This window comes from Adiantum capillus-veneris, chromosome 29 (assembly GCF_014529385.1).
Source record: "Adiantum capillus-veneris isolate H3 chromosome 29, ASM1452938v2, whole genome shotgun sequence".
Classification (NCBI taxonomy): domain Eukaryota; kingdom Viridiplantae; phylum Streptophyta; class Polypodiopsida; order Polypodiales; family Pteridaceae; genus Adiantum; species Adiantum capillus-veneris.
In genome coordinates, this window is record NC_140959.1 from 8,758,774 (window position 1) to 8,775,429 (window position 16,656).

The 16,656-nt window shown below is 41.2% G+C and overlaps 1 pseudogene; it reads right to left on the minus strand.

Annotated features, from left to right (window-relative positions):
• Window positions 1–551: 551 nt before the first annotated feature.
• On the minus strand, window positions 552–1,096 carry LOC147418716 (large ribosomal subunit protein uL13w pseudogene; annotated as a pseudogene).
• Window positions 1,097–16,656: the final 15,560 nt, after the last annotated feature.

Consider the following 16,656-nt stretch of genomic DNA (forward strand, 5'->3'; position numbering starts at 1 on the left):
TTTTTTTTCTGAGAAAGAAACTAGTTTTGCATTTGACCTTCTTGGTTTGACATCTGTGGTACATAGAAATGGAAAAAAGCAAACACAATGGTTAAAGATTCATCTACAAGCCCACTTTGAAGCTTGTAGTTACTAGAAGTATGAACAAGCACCCTAGTCTTTACAGACACCAATGACTCAAGATCTCGCTAACCTTTACAAAACTCATCGATTTAAAAGATCCTCATGCTTTGGTAAACTTAGTGATGGCCTTGGTACCTTCAGAGTTTGCATGCTTTCCAAGCTCACCAGGTAAGAGAAGCCACCACTACAATTTGAATCTCCTTGCTGGTGATGGTGGCCAGAAAAGGAACCCCCCCCCCCGCCCGCCCCTCTCTCTCTCTTTGTGGGAAACACTGCAGGAACTCAAATTTCAACAGTCTATATGTATTAAAAGAGCATGTTTGAACACTATTCTGTCAAATGACCCTGCCCAAAAAAAGGTCACGTATTGCCGCATGGGAAATGAAATTCACCTGTTAATTAACAACCTAGTACAATAAAAAAGTCATTCAGGCCTTGTAGCTAAGAGGGTCTAGAACATCATTCGCTTCTCCTAGCTAATCTTCTACTCTCTTCTCTGCTTTCAACTGAAGCTGAATCAACTACTTCTTTCTCTCATAGAAAACCTTGGCCTTACCTTTCCTTTTCTCCTCAAGTTCCTTGATTATATCATAGAGGTGCCACCCAACTTCAGAAGAGAGCCTACCAAGCAAGCAATATTTGTGCTCAGGCTAGAGCCTTAGAGCCTTCATGGATTAAGGAAAGATCATCCTCTTCATCTTGTCATAAGGCGTTGGAACTCCATCAAATGCCTTCAAGCACTCAAGTGCTGCAACTCCTCGCTTTGTCTTGTGAGGAATCATACCTCAAAATTTGAGACAGGCCACAAAAGTAGATGGGACCCTTGCTAGGCTTGGTGTTCATACGCTTCCTCAAAAAGCAAAAACTACGTCATTGAGGAGCTCCTTAGAGAGAATGGAGGCAAGACGCCCAACTTGTGGGGGCGGGTATCTACAACCACCACGCGGGCACAGAGACCCGATCACAAAACCATCACTGTGAGCTCTAGCAGTCTGAGATCGCACGAGCACTACAAAGGAAGATCTTGCTTCGTAAACCCTAATGCTATTAAGCCAGGTAGCCCTACCACACATTCTTTCTCTCTCTCTCTCTCTCTCTCCCCCCCCCCCCCCCCCCCCCCCCAAAAAAAAAGACCTCCAGAAGCGGTCCACGCGGCACGGATTGTTTCAGGATGTTTTTATTTTGTTTTTGGGAGACCTTTTGGAGGTGCAATGCCTTGACTCACTTTTGTGCCTTCTGCTCGGCTTCTGCCTCGGAGCTGAACTTTGAAGCTCTTTTTGACAGTAAAAGCCTAAGCTTTTGAGGTTTTTTTGTCTTTGCCATATAAGTCTGGCACAGGCACTAGACCGCAAAAGCAAATTGGAAATGGTAGCAGTTGCTCTTGCCGTAGATTTGGAAATGTGCACACCAAGTTCCCGAGGGTCTCTCTCTCTCTCTCTCTCTCTCTCTCTCTCTACCAAAGACAAAACAAAAACCTCCTAAAATAGTCCACGTCGGCGCGTACTATTTCAGGAGGATTTTTTTTTGTTTCTGGAAGATTTTGGAGTTGGCTACAATGGCTACCATGCCGACTCTCTCTTTGTCTTCTCTCTCTCACCGCACTCCTCTCGAGACTGATGTCAAAGAAGTGAACTGCATACCTTTTCAATTCTTCAAGATCAATGAAGAGGTTGTTGTGCTCGTTAAACTGTACCTCTCTACCGCCCTTGCCTAAGAACGTTGTTTCAATATTGAATGGTGACCCAAGTTTCTCAAACACCTCATCGTTTACGTGTCGGCGAGCAGACTTTACATGTGATGGCTTTGGCAGCAATGATCCTCTCTGTAGTTTATTTTGAGACTTTTTAGCTAATGCTTTGAAGAGTGCCCTGCATCCCATCTACGAGATGCCACTCTCATCAAGTATTGCTTGCACTTCCATTGGTTCCAACTGATTCTCATTCATGAAGGAGGTAAGGAGCCTCCCTTTCAACTTACAATTTTTTTTTGAGTTATCATCTCTTCAACTACTTCTTTTGGAACTAGGCAGCTGTAATGCACTCCGGCATTGAAGCCTGCACCGTTTGAGTTTGGATGCAGTAAAGACCTGCCAAAAAATCACCATGCGTTATGATCATGTATAGGAAAGTGTATCCATTTCTTAGTGAAGCACATTGAAGATACAAAAGCAAAAACAAACTTCGAGTTACCTTAAAGCTCGTATTCGTTTTTTCAGGCCACCACTACCAATCTTCATGTTCTCAGTGTTGCACATAACTTGTTTTCTTTCCGACTACCAAGCACGGTGTCTTTCTCTCGCAAACTTGTGATCTTCTTCTCAAGGCCTTGGATTGTCTCTTTGTTTGATGAAATCTTTTGAGAGCATGCTTCATTAAGTTTCTTCAGCTGCACGTTCTCCATCGCCAGGAAGTTTCTTTGCCTTTTTTCATTCAATCCTCTCATTTCCAAATGTTCGGTGTATCCCAATAACCCATCCTTGCCATCGCCTGTGAAATGTAAGAGGTTAGTGATATTAGCAAAGGGAGGTGGCACATTTGTCATAGGATACTTTGGATAAATAGATCCATCGGTCCACAAATCCAAATGATGTTCGTTGTTTGTCCTTCTAAGTTCTTTCTCTCATTGAGATAAGAAAGACTCCCTCCTACATTTCTGCAACGATGCGTACTCTTGCAATACATCAACATGAAGATGATGTGTGTTCTTTCTTTGGTTAAGTGTTAAAGATGAAGGGGTTGAGGATTGCAAGTTAAAATTGGTGTTTTCATTAGAAAAAGAAGCGTTCTCCATTCCTAGAGTTGACAGAGAAAAAGACAGACACTCGAAACTCATGAAATATCTCAGGTTTTGGGAGGGAAGACCATATCTCAATTTTAGAGTTGATACAGTTTGTGTGGCTTATTTTTCTGGAGGGAACGCTTGTAAGTTGGCATTTCAAATCATTAGTCATACGGTTAGTTAGATTCCTAACAAGAGAACGAAGGATAAGAATAATAGAGACGGTGGCTACCTACCAAAGAATGTCATTTTGGTTTTTTGTTGGCACAAAAAAGTATCACATAAAATGCACAATTTACCATTTTCATTTTCTCTCTCTAAGCCAACGTGGAACTTCTTACAGGGCCCAAAAGTGAGTCCAACTTTCTCCTAATGTCTAGTACAGAGGCCTTATAAGACCAAACCATAAGTTTCTCGTAGGACACTCTTTGTCCTTAAGGACACAAGGTGCTCTTTTTGTTAGCTAGAAACCCTATGGCCCTAACACAATAGAGTGCTCTTTTTGTTATCTAGACACCCTATGTCCCTAAGGCCACATGGTGCTCTTTTTGTTGTCTAGACAATCTATGGCTCTAAGGTCACATGGTGCTCTTCTTGCTAGCTAGAAACCCTAGGGCCCTAAGACCACAGGGTAATCTTTTTGTTGGCTAGAAACCCTATTTCCCTAAGGCCACAGGGTGCTCTTTGTGCTATATAGAAACCATATGGCCCTAAGGACACATAGTGCTCTTTGTATTCGCTAGAAAACTATGGCCCTAAGGCCACATGGGTTAGCTAGAAACCCTATGGCGCTAAGGCCACAAGGTGCTCTTTTTGTTGGCTAGAAACCTTATGAACCTAAGGCCGCATGATTCTATTTTTGCTGGCTAAAAGCCCTATGACCCTAAGGCCACAAGTGCTCTTTTTGTTGCCCAAAAATACTATGGCCCTAAGGCCACATGGTGCTCTTTGTGTTAGCTAGAAACCCTATGTCCCTAAGGAGATATGGTGCTCTATGTGTTATCTAGAAACCCTATGGCCCTAAGGTCACAGAGGGTAGCTATAAACCCTATAGATCTAAGGCTGGTGCTCTTTCTCTTGGTTAGAAGCCCTATGGCCAAAATTACACATGGTGCTCTTCTTGTTGGCTAGAAACCCTATGGTCCTACGTCCACAAGGTTCTCTTTTTGTTGGCTAGAAACTCGAAGGCCACATGGTGCTCTTTGTGCTAGCTAGAAACCCTATGACCCTAAGGCCACATGGGTTAGCTAAAAACCATATGGCCCTAAGACCGATGCGTGCTCATTTTTTTGGCTCTAAACCCTATGGACAAAAGGCCACAAGGTGCTCTTTTTGCTGGCTAGAAAACCTATGGCCCTAAGGCCACATGGTGCTCTTTTTGTTGGCTAGAAACTGTATGGCCCTAAACTCACAGGGTGCTCTTATTGTTGTTTAGAAATCCTATGGACCTAAGGCCACATGGTTCTCTTTGTGTTAGCTAGAAACCCTATGGCCCTAAGGCCATACGGTGCTCTTTGTGTTCGCTAGAAACCCTAGGGCCCAATGACCACAAGGGTTAGCTAGAAACACAACCCTAAGGCCACATGCTGCTCTTGTTTTTGGCTAGAAACCTCATGGCCCTAAGTCCACAGAGTGCTCTTTTTATTGGATAGAAACCCTATGGACCTAAGGCCACAAAGTTCTCTTCATTCTAGCTAGAAACCCTATGGACCTAACTTGAGTGGGTGCTCTTTTTGTTGACTAGAAACCCTATGGCTAAAAGGCCAGAGGGTGCTCTTTTTGCTGGCTAGAAACCCTATGGCCCTAAGGCAACTGTTAGCAGCAAGCTAACTCAAATACCATTTTTGGAGCTCTTATTGTAAAAACACTTATTATTTTTGGTAAATTGGGAATATTGTAACTCCTATTTTTTGGATAAACCTTGTAGTTGATGAACCGGGACTACAAGCTTCCTGTCATTACCCATCTTTAGTTAGAGCTCCCAAATTATTAGTTTTGACCACCAAAAACCTTGGCTAAGGTATAAAAGCTAATTTTTGCAAGTTATTATTAAGTTTTTGGATTATTAAGCTCTCACTTCTCTCCTTCTTGCGCTTCCTACTCCCTCCCCGGTTGTCACATTGCAGTCTTGTTTGTTGCATTGTAGCCGCAGGTAAGAGTTCTACGCATTGATGTAAACACTTCACGGTATTTCGTAGCTTTTGGCATCGCCGACCCGCGGCCTAATTTCATCATAAGTAGGAATTTATACTTTAAAATAAAAAATTAAGCATAGGCGGGGTATTGGGGTATCATTGCTAAGCATTTAGGTGCATGCTGGGTCGAAAATGACTAGGTCAAAAATCCATTGCTGTTAATAATCGTAATTTTGACACTTGACCTAATGTGGGATTTGAGACCATAAGTATGTCTGCTTAGGTCTTATAAACATTTCCTAGAAGTTTCATTACGTTTGGATGTCATTTGATGCTATAACGGATGTGATTTGTTTGTCGATAAGCGATTGGCTTTTGGTGATTTTAGTCACTTGAGTATAGCTTGAGTTAGATGCGAGTTGTTTGTTGTTTTCTAAGAGATTAACAACCTCTTGTAGTCTCTATGCACTAGTCGAGTCAGCTTCGTCCCATGGATTGACAATTTAATCGTGGTTCTCGCTAAGTCTGCAATAAGATAGGATAGTGAGGTTAGACACCCGTCCCACATTTGGCGCCGCTGCCGGGGATCGAAGAGACCTAAACTAGGAAAAAACACGAGCATCTTGTGAAGTTGTCTTTTAACTTCCTCTAGGATCTCTTAGAGTAAAAACTTTCTTTTAGGAACCACATAGCTTAAGATTGTCGTCTTTTGCTGTGTAGAGGTAGCTTGGAAGTAATCGTACTTGTCGAGTGACTTTAGGATTGTAGAATTATAGAACTAGATTAGGATTTTAAGAATGATTGATAGACGAGAAAAGTCTTAAGATCAATGCTCGAAAAATCATAAAAAACTAGAAAACGAGTGTTTGTGGACACTTTCCACAACCCCATTGCATGAGAACCTAGGAGTAGGGTAAGTAGTATCCAAGGTGGATTTCAGAACATTGCTCTCTCCGAAAGAATCATTGTGAGTTGTAATTGAAGTTTCAGGATTTTAGGCTACGATTAGAAATAACACGAAAAGACTTCAAAACACTCAATCCGACTAGAGAGAGTAAGCTTAAAATTTGTATGAACCAATGGGTAAGCTCAATGACACTTTGAGGTAAAATTTCACGGTTTTGCAAAAACTCATTATTTACTTTTTCTTGACATTTTAGGCCAAATTAAGTTTTGACTTGATTCCTAAGCTTAAAATAACTCATGAAAAGACTACCCATGAAAAAAGTGCAAAAAATGGTTCATTTCAAGCGTGAAGTAAATAATCACGATTATTTATTTTCAACTCAAATTTGACCTAGGTTGATACCAATGACTCATTGTATGTGTACAAACAACTTTCATGAAGGCACATTGGATTTGCATCGCCAAACTGCCAAAAAACTGGGTAAAAACTAAAGTTTTTACTGACTTTCGAGGACTTGAGTGTAAATTGGGGAAAAATTGTCGAAACTCAATGAAATTTGATTCATAGGCTTATATTGATGTGATAGACATGTGTACATGCGTAGTTGACCAAAAAGATGTAAAAATTTGCCAGTTGTAAATTATCGCGATTATTTACATCTGTCCCATTTTTCAACTTTTTTGACCATGTTAGCATACAACTAGTTTTACCATGTCGTAATAAGCCCACAAACCAAATTTGGTAAGATTGGGATCATTGGATTGGAAATTGTGACCAAATTTGCAAAGTTAGTCTGCGGACAGGAAACTGATTGACCATTTGACAAAAAATTGTCCAAACTTGATGAAACTTGGCTAGAGACCTTAAGTAGAGGTGCTTAACAGATCTGTGTCAAGATTGGGACAAAAACTTGCAAAAATATTAGCTAGAGTAAATAATCGCGATTATTTACTATTGCTCCAAAAATTGACAATCTTGCATATTTGAGCATACCACAAGGTCAAACATATCAAGTAGACCCCACAAATCAATTTTGGTGAAATTTGTATCACAAACGTGAGACTTAAACCAGACTCTTGAAATGAGAGTCTACGGACACGAAACAGTTGATAAACTTGAACAAATTTTGTCCAAACTTGTCCAAGGACCTTAACAGGTTGTATACTTGGCAAACCAAGACAAAAATTACAAAAAGATGACAAAAGTAAATAATCACGATTGTTTACTACTGCTACACAGAGCCACCAATTTTGACTTTTGAACTTGTACAGTGCTAGACCAGCATAATATAAAGCCATCATGCAATTTTGGATTCAATCGCATCCAAATTGGTACGTGTTCACTCAGTTTCCAGGTTGTAGATTAATCCTTTGATTTTTGCCAAAGTCGAGTTTGAAAATCTCAACTGCTGACTAAATTAGCTCGAATAGAAGTGATACACATAGACCAAACACAATAGCTAGCAAAAACTATACTGTCTTTGTGAAAGAATAACTAACTTGAGTATTGATGCGTAGCTTATGTTGCCACGATTCTATAGACTACTAGCACGCAGAAAACAGACATCGTTTGATACACTTAAGGCCACAAATATCTCGTAGATGTGTCGGCGTGTGCGCTTCGTCTCGCGTGGAATACTTGGCATTGTCGCATAGCTCTCCTCGAGCCTACAACAATGGTTCAGTCGGATCTCCAATGTGTTGAGCGAGCCGGGCGTAGCTAGAGGATAAAGCTCACGCTCACTCTCTTTCTCTCTCACACACAGTAGACGACAGTGCTAAAGTTTTGATTATGATTAAAGTCTCCTTTTTACAAAATGACCTAGGTACCTTATATACTAAGGCTACCTTAGGTTTAACCAAAAATGGGGTTGAAAGGGTCAAATGGCTTTGTATTTACAATCTGGAAGTGCCATTGCACCCCGGCTTCTAAAACTAGAATAACTACTCATTCTAAATGACGTTTATAGCCATAATCCGCAGCATTTCATAACTCGCAAAAGATAAGACTTTGGTACGAAACTTGAGTTATGTTGTGTTGTTGACCCAGCGGTCAACACTCCCCCCTTGCGCGTTCATGTTGTCCCCGACATGACCTGATTGTCGATGGCGATGTGGTCTTGCTATCGTTTTGGCTTCATGTGTTGCATTGCTTGTAACTTTGTCGAACCACAACAAGAACTATGATCCATTAGAGCGGACATCTATCATCATAACCATTCATCTTTTGAGATCCTCTGATTACTTTTATGTCTGCTCTTCTTCATTGGGGACTTCTTTGTTCCTGTGCAAACATGTTGTTAGTGTTGTCTGCAGCTTTGTCATTGTAGGCCATTCTTCGACTCGCCATTGAGGAGAAGTATGCTATGATCTGAATTGGTGCTCCAATTCATTTGTCAATTGATTTGAGTAGCATTTCCTTATTGTTGATGTAGAAGGAATATGTACAAGAGGATGGTGATAGGTGTCATTAGATTAGGGTCTAAAACCTGGATGACCAAAGGGAAAAAACCCGGTGGGAAAAAAATATGCCTTTGGTATATGCTCTTATTGGAGTTGAGCAGTTGAACGTGAAGTACATGTTCATGAAAGGTGAGTGCTTGGGTGAAACATGGAAAGAGTGCCTGATGCAAGTGCCAATTATGGGACACTCTATATGACACCAAAAGCATGCAATGTGAAAGAAGGAGATGATGGGTGTTTTGATGAATAAATGTAGCACATGTGACATCAAAAGATGTCTCAATAGCTTCCACCTTTCCAAGAAGGGTTGTTGATGTAGAAGTTTCTCCACTCGTATCTCACTGCGCTAAGTACGTGAGTGTCTTTTGGACCTTCTCCTTCACTTCACCAGACTTAAGTACGTAGAATTCGACTCTTTTGCTCACCTATACCAGCATGAGCGACACAACGTAAATATGCTCAACTCTTCCAGCTTGAGGAGTACCTAGAATAGCTAAGACGTTTAGACCACAGAGAATATTACTTGAAGCTTTGGGACTAACACCTCACTCATTTTGTGGCTTAGCTACTCGACTCTGACTTTTATGACTTGTCGGTTGCCTGTTGACATTGCTTTGTGACAAGTTCTTCGGCTGTTGTAGTAGCTGCTGAGACATACTTCGTGAAGTTTCTTCGTTTCCCTGTACCTTCTTCTCTTTGTAGTGCCCAGGCCTCTCGTCAGTCTTTTTTTCATGTGGATTATGGATTTTTTTATTTTTTCTTAATAATAAACAAAAAAAATCTTAAAACAACTCAACAAAAGAAAAATCATTCAAATAGAAATCTAAATGCTATGTACACTATACACATGTCCCTAGGGGCTCATATATGGATTTTGTCCCCATACTCCTCTGTAACACTACTATGAGGGCATATACTCTAAATTTCGTCAAAAAATTATCACAATAAAACGCAAAAATTCAATGCATCTCACAAAACATTGCCCTCTAATAGTCATAATGTTAGGTCCGCATTAAGAATGCCTCCCCCCTTCCTATTTGGAGTCATCCTTTACGACAGGGTATCGCAAAGGGTATGTGTTCTGCTTGGGCAATTAAAAGTTGTGCCTATGTAGGCCTTGTAATGTAGCAGTATTATGCATACACAATCAATGCATGGAAAAGATTTATGTTGTGCAAGATGTGGGTATAAGCAATTTGCTTATTGGCATTTGTTGGTGAGGCTTCCTATTCTAAGCAATGTAATGGTCTTTGAAGCTCCTGTATCGTTGCTTGATTGAAGCGACTTGATCTCTTCTAACTGTACTGTAATCGTAGGAAGAATTGTAAGAATTCAAGTGGCGATGCACTGACAGCAGTTTTGTTGTTCTTCTTTGGGACCCATTTCTTTGCGATTATTGGCTGTTTTGTTGCTGACGCTCGTTTGGGAACCCATACTTGCCCGTGCTTTGTTTGTGTTTGAAGAGACTTCTTTGGGATCCACCTTTTTGTTGTGTGAGTCGACAGTGGTCTTTGCTTCACCCCTTGTACGCTTGGTTGGGGACGGGATTTAGGCTTTGAAAGTTGATACTGTGGTTGTTTTGGAATCCAAATGAATTCCTGACCTTTTTTGTGCTGGAATCAACTTCTTTGGAGCCCAAAAGTGAGTTGTGAAAGCTTGAGACTTTGTGATATTCTTACCCGTTCGTGCACGCTTTCCTTGTTTTTGTTTTGGTGTTGGATCTTGTGATTTGTCATTAGAGATCTTTGTCTTCTTGATCCATATCTGTTTTTGGCCGATCTGGCTTTTTGGTATCCAGATTTGTCGAGCTTTTTGGCTTTGACTTGTTGTCCTGTTCTTTTGACCTGTCATGGTTGTTGCTGAAGGGGTTGGTGATAGTGATGACCTGAGTTGATGATAGGGGATGTCGTAAGATTCATCACTATCGCTACTATCCTCAGCAAGGTTGACTTCTTGTACTTTCCCTTGATTTTTTGGCTGGTAGTGGAAAGTTACTGTTTGTTTTCTCGTGGGTGGTAGTTTCTTGGAGGACTTTGGAATCCACTTTTGATGCGCGTTATTCATGTAGCGATGACATTGATTCCCGGGTCGTTGATCTTCTTGAAGCCCAAAGTGTTCTACAGAGTCATAGAACTCATCGTCTTCTTCATCTTTTGATTCTCCACATTTCTTTGTTTGCTCCTTATGTCGAGAGCTTGTTGATGTCTGGTTCTCTTCGTTTTCCTGGATTACACTCACTGCAAAATAAGGAACGACATCATAGCCATTTTCATCACAAAACTTTGTTGTGGGAGCATCCTCCATGACGCACACGTCCATAGTAGCCAAGATGTGTTCCCATCCAAAAGGCTCTAACTCTTCTTCAGGAAATGGTTCTGGGATATAGTCCCTATCCTCTATAACCCATTCTAGGATACATTCCTCACATTTCAAGCTACCACATTGTGAAGCTCCACACATCCATAGTTCTTTATGCTTACCTAACCAAGCTGGAAGTTCTAATCCTGCTACTGTGGCGGAATCAATCTCCTCAACCGGTGTTCTCGTCACATCCCTATAGCTATGGTCCCTCAAGTTTACCTTTGTTATGGTTTCCATATGTCTCAGGTATATATGGTCATAACCCCAATCTTGGACCATTTTCAATTGTCGCATGAATGGTCTTCCCAGAATGATGTCATCGTTGTTCTTTTTGCCAAAGTCAACAACAACAAAAGTGTGTTCATATTCAATGCCACAAGAAGTAATAAGTACTTTTTCTAGCAGTCCTAGGGGATTTTCCTTATGTCCGTCTACAAGCTGCAGGGTCATTCGTGTGGATATCAAGGCAGGTTTTCCCCATTTTTTCCAAACCTCTTTGGTTGCAATGGCCACACCAGCTCCACTGTCAAGGATTGCCATGGTTTTTACATTATTGAATTCCACAGGAAGGGTGGTGTTTCCATCTTCTCCCTCGTAATACTCGCCTACCTTGTTTAATGGCACTGGCCTAGTATTTAGTTGAGGCATTTCAAGCTCTTTGATGCCTTCCTTCATTTGAGTCATTGGGGTTTTTACACCAAATTTCTCTAGACATTTACCCACATTAGCCCACATGTTTGGTCTTATTCTGAGCAACTCGGCTAACATTATTGTATAGGTGACTGGGGTAGATAGCATATCTACTAGCCCCTTTGAATCGATGGCCTTGTTGGGAGACAGTCTCTGTGATGGGACTGCAACCACATCTGACTTGGTCTCGTACTATCCCATGTAGGACGGTAGTGTTCTTAGCGAATGGGGTTGACTATCCATAGATTGTACAGATCCTTTGTCGCCCCAATACGATCGCACGTCTATATTCATTTGAGATCCAGTCTCAAATTCCTCTATTGGTGGTAGAAACACTCCTCGTTCATCACCAGTCTTGTCTACTCGTCTTCTTAGGTCATCGGCTTCATTGGCCTCTCTGACTTGTTTCCACAATTCGTCAAGACCATCTATCTCTTTACAATCCTCAGGTATAGCTTGGTGAAATCCCTCGGAAGAGTTATCCGTGGTATTCAGTACTATCCTTGGTTCTAATGCTGGGTCTTTGAGGTTTGGTCTGTGCTCATGACTAGAATCTGGCTCTTTTAGTTCCTGGTTTGGTGGGATTACTTGTGTAGGCATGACACGGATCACATCCTCAGGTTTTGCAACTGGTGGTTCTAGTAAAGCTTGGGCTGTTTGAATCATTTTCTGGCACATTTCAAACCTTTTCTTTTCTAGTTCCGCATAGGGATATGTCATCCACATGTGTTCTTGGGTTTGGTTGTTTTTGAGCCTCACATCATAGGCTTTCAAGAGGGCATCTAATGTCTCATTAACCTTCTCTGCCAACATAGATCCTCCTGAACTAGCACTTCTCGGTTTCTCATCCGTGGATGGTTCTTCTAGAGGTTTAACCATCTGTGTAAGAGAAGGTGCCTCCTTTTCCTCATGTTGTTTTATCTTCTCCTCAGCTTTGGTAAGCTTCTCAGCTAGGGATTTTTGCTCTCGTTCCCTGCGTGCCTTCATCCTAGTCTTTCTAGCTTTCCAACTATTTCGTTTGCTCTTGGTTTTCTGACTAGGTGCGTCTGTCTTTGGTCCATCATCTGTCTTTGGACTCGTGTCACTTTCTGTGTTCTTTGTCTCTGGATTCTCATCAGCTTTCTTTTGAGCTTGTGCTCTCGTAACTACTTGAGCTGGTACAACATTTTCATTTTCTGAGCTACTAGGGAGCTGAACAATCCCTAATACATTTGTCGTGATTTTCTTGATTTGGTTTGGGTTTTTCGGGCAATCGGGGATCAAGTGATTGATGCCACACTCAAGACAATAGGCATTTACTTCAGTGATCTCCGTATGAGGACATTGTTTGACCAAGTGGTTGTCACGACTTTTGTGACAATCTGTCTCTGGTTGAGGAGATTCTTTTAGCATTTCCTCTTGGCTATAAGCAAGCTTTGACCTAGATAAGCCGATATTTGCAATGAATCGCAATGTCATTTTGTCCATTTCATACCTTCTTTCTCTTGATTGAAACCCTGGAGGTGGAGGTTGTACCGGCCTCACCACTCCATGTGTTTCTCTCACATTTTGTTGCTCCGAAGGGTAGTACTCACTTTGGTTGCTATACCACATTGTAGCTGGTACTGGCGTTGGTTTATTTGATGCTTTCATCATTGGCATGTATCTCATGTCTAACTGCATTCTAGCACCTGGCAGTGGAGGTTGTTGTCCTAAGACAAGTTGTGGCCTTAAAACTCCTACTGGTCCTGGCGCATTCCCCGTAATGTATCTAGGTGGAGTAGGTGCTTCTGGAATAGGTTGTACATACCTCTCCCTAGCATTTTTCATGCTATAATAGAACTCTTCCTCCGTATGGTTCGTCCATTTTCTCTCAATTTCACACCACTTCGGCTCTCCCAAATCAGACCTTACAAGAGGAATCAACCTCTTGACCAAGTCGTTGAGCTTTTCTTGATCAATAGGTGCCGTTGACTTGGCAATGGACTCACTTATCTATGAAACACTGTGCTGAGAGGATGTGTCATCTCCTTGAATCTTTAAGTCCTTTTCTTTGTATGCCTCATAGTTATCCACCAGATAAAGGGCTTCTTTGATCAACTCGTTTAGCGTCGTCCTCCTTATCATATGCAGATCCTTCTGAAGGCCCGCATGTATCATTCCCTGGATAAAGATCAGCATCAGTCGTGCTTGTGTAGGTAATTTCGCTCTCGGACAGAGCTTAACATATCTCTTGAGCCGTAATGATGCTTTGTGTACTGATTCATTCTCTTTCTGTTTGAATCTATGGATTTGCGAGACCGTGTTGTGAGCAATGCCTTTTGGCAAGAATTCTTCAATAAACTCCTCAAACAACTCATCTAGGGTCTCAAAATCCCATTTTTCCACCGAGTCGAACCATGTAGCTGCATCATCTTCTAGAGTCAATCCAAATCCCGCAAACTATGTCGCAAAATTAGAAACTTCCTCTGCTCTAATCACTCTTCTAAAAGCCGTTACGTGATCTCTCAGATCTTTATCTCCGGAGTATTTTTTGTTTGCCCATTTCTGGACTTGGGATGGTCTAACTCGTCGATTGTCTACAAGTTTAACCAGAGACTCTCCCAATCCTTCTCTCGTTATCGCTCTTGAAGGGAATCCTGGTGGCTCTCTTCTTGAAATTCCTATAGGAATTCTCGTGTTTGTTGGAGGCATTTGTGGTCCTTCATTGACCAAATATCCACCTCTTTCTAGTACAGTCTGTGGATTTGTGCTTTCTACAACTCTGTATTCTCGTCCATACTTGTCGACAACTATAGATCTCCATTGACAGTCGACTCCATATGTGTAGACATATAAGAGCTTGTAATCCGTTATCTCTTCTAGGTATGTATCTAAGCACCTATAAAGATTGACCTCATTGTCGTCAATGTATCTATATAGTCCTTCACTCTCATGACCAATCATCCAAACTCTCTCAACAAGATGGATCTTTATCAATTGCAAGTTTGGAAGATCCATTGTGGGAGGATATTCCTCTATCGTCGGGATCTCCAAGCTTGTGTAAGCTGCGTTTGAATCTAGGGTAGACATGATTTCTGGGCTTAAGAGCTTTTGCTTGGTTCAAGTAGACTTATTCCACTATGTTCAAGTGCTTTGGTTAGGGAAAAGTCGAAACTATGTCCAAAACCGCAACCATTTCGTCACAATTCTCGCAAATTGTCACTTTTAGACACCCCTAACTTGCGGATGTATTTTGAGGCCTCCAACGAAGTTTTTTTCAAAGTTGAATTAAATGGCTGTCATCGGCATACATTTAGTTCAAGTTTTTCTCTAAGATCTGTAGAGCTGCTCTTAGGCTACGTTTTGATATAAAAACTTTTCTGATACGATACCGTTTGTGAAAGTTATGGACAAAATAGTGAAATGCAGTTTAGACTGGTCAAAATGAGTCCAAATTCAATTTTGAAAAAATATTTGGGATCTCTGTGAGACTGTGAACACTCCTGTATGATCAAAAGTACAACTGGACCCTAAAACTGGCCTAGAGACATCCTACGTGTCGGATGTCTATATGCTCAGAATTTAGCAAAATTTGGTCCAGAGACTCCCCTTAAGTCCAACAACACAATGGTATGCTCAGAATTTCATTTGGACCTAAAAATGTCCTTGAGACATCCTACGCGTAGGATGTCTTTTTGCTTAGAATGACTTGAAATTTTCACCCCAGCTTCTCCTTGATGTGTTGATCACAGTGGTGTGCTCATAGGTTGGTTTGGAGTCCTAAATCAAGCTGGAGACATCCTACACGTAGGATGTCTAACTGCTCAGATTTTGTCCAAACTTGATCCCAAGATTCTCCTAGTGCTCAACAACCCAATGGTATGCTCAAAATTTCATTTGGATGCCAATAGGTCAAGATTTGGGCTGCATAAGCTTCTAGTGCACTCCAAGAGTAGGATGTCTGACAATTCTTGTCTTTGCTTGGTAAATAGGCCAAACAAGGTCCAAATTCACTTTTGAAAAAATTTCTGGAATCCTTGAGACACTTAGAACCTCCCTATATGGCTACAGTAGAATTTTGACCACTTTATGACCCTGGAGACATCCTACGCGTAGGATGTCTTTTTACTCTGTTTCAGCTCAAACTTGCACTATAGCTTCCCCTTGATGTGCTAAACTCACAGCTACTTTTACTTTTTGATTCTGACACGTATAGATTGTTCAAATGATCAAGAATCTGTTCCAAAAGCCTGATGTCTGTTCTGATGAATTCCCAAGTCAAATCAACTCCAAATTGGACCAAATTTGCCTAGGAGGCTTATCTAAGGCTATATGACAGCATGGTATGGTCACATGAGAATTTTGGTTTCAAAATCATGCAATAGATATCCTACGCGTAGGATGTCTTTTTGCTCAGAATGAACCCAAACTTGGACCAAAGATTCCCCTAGTCTTCAACAACCCACTGGTATGCTCATAGGTTGATTTGGAGTGTTATTTCATGGTGAAGACATCCTACGCGTAGGATGTCTAAGTGCTTAGAATTGCCCCAAACTTGAGCGACAACTTCCCCTTGATGTCAGCAACCCCAATGCTATGCTTAGTTTTTAATTTGGATGTCAAAAGACCCCAAAACTAGCTGTTCTAGCCTTTTTCAGTCAAAAATGCTAAAGTCTGCTTAAAACCCAATTTTCTCACTCAAATGAGCTGAAAACTCTCACATGCACTCAAAACATCATGTATAACATGCACATGAAGTCACCCTATGGTTTGGTCTCAAAAATTATGCCTTGGGCACAATTTGGGTAGGATGTCTGGCAATTCTCGTCTTTTGGCTTTAATGTATCAAAATTTGGTCAAATTTCCACTTTCCAGGTGAAAATAGGGTAGAACCTACCTTCTAAACACACTGGTAACCTCAGATTTTTAAAAAAATGCCCAGATCACCTTGTAGACATCCTACGCGTAGGATGTCTACTGCCGATTTTTTGAGACTGAAGTGTCCTTGATGCTTCCTTATGCTCTCAACAAGTGCAAGTATGCTTCACAATTGAAAAAAAAAGCAAAAATCACTCAATTTAAGCCTTTTCTGAAATTTTACGTTTTCTGACTCCGCCTTTTGGCTTTTGGTCAACAAAAATAGGGAAAAACACCCAAGTCAATATGTTACTAGGGTAAAACCTACCTTCTAAACCCACTGGTGCAATCAGAATTTTCAAATTTGGTCTCCAGAACCCCC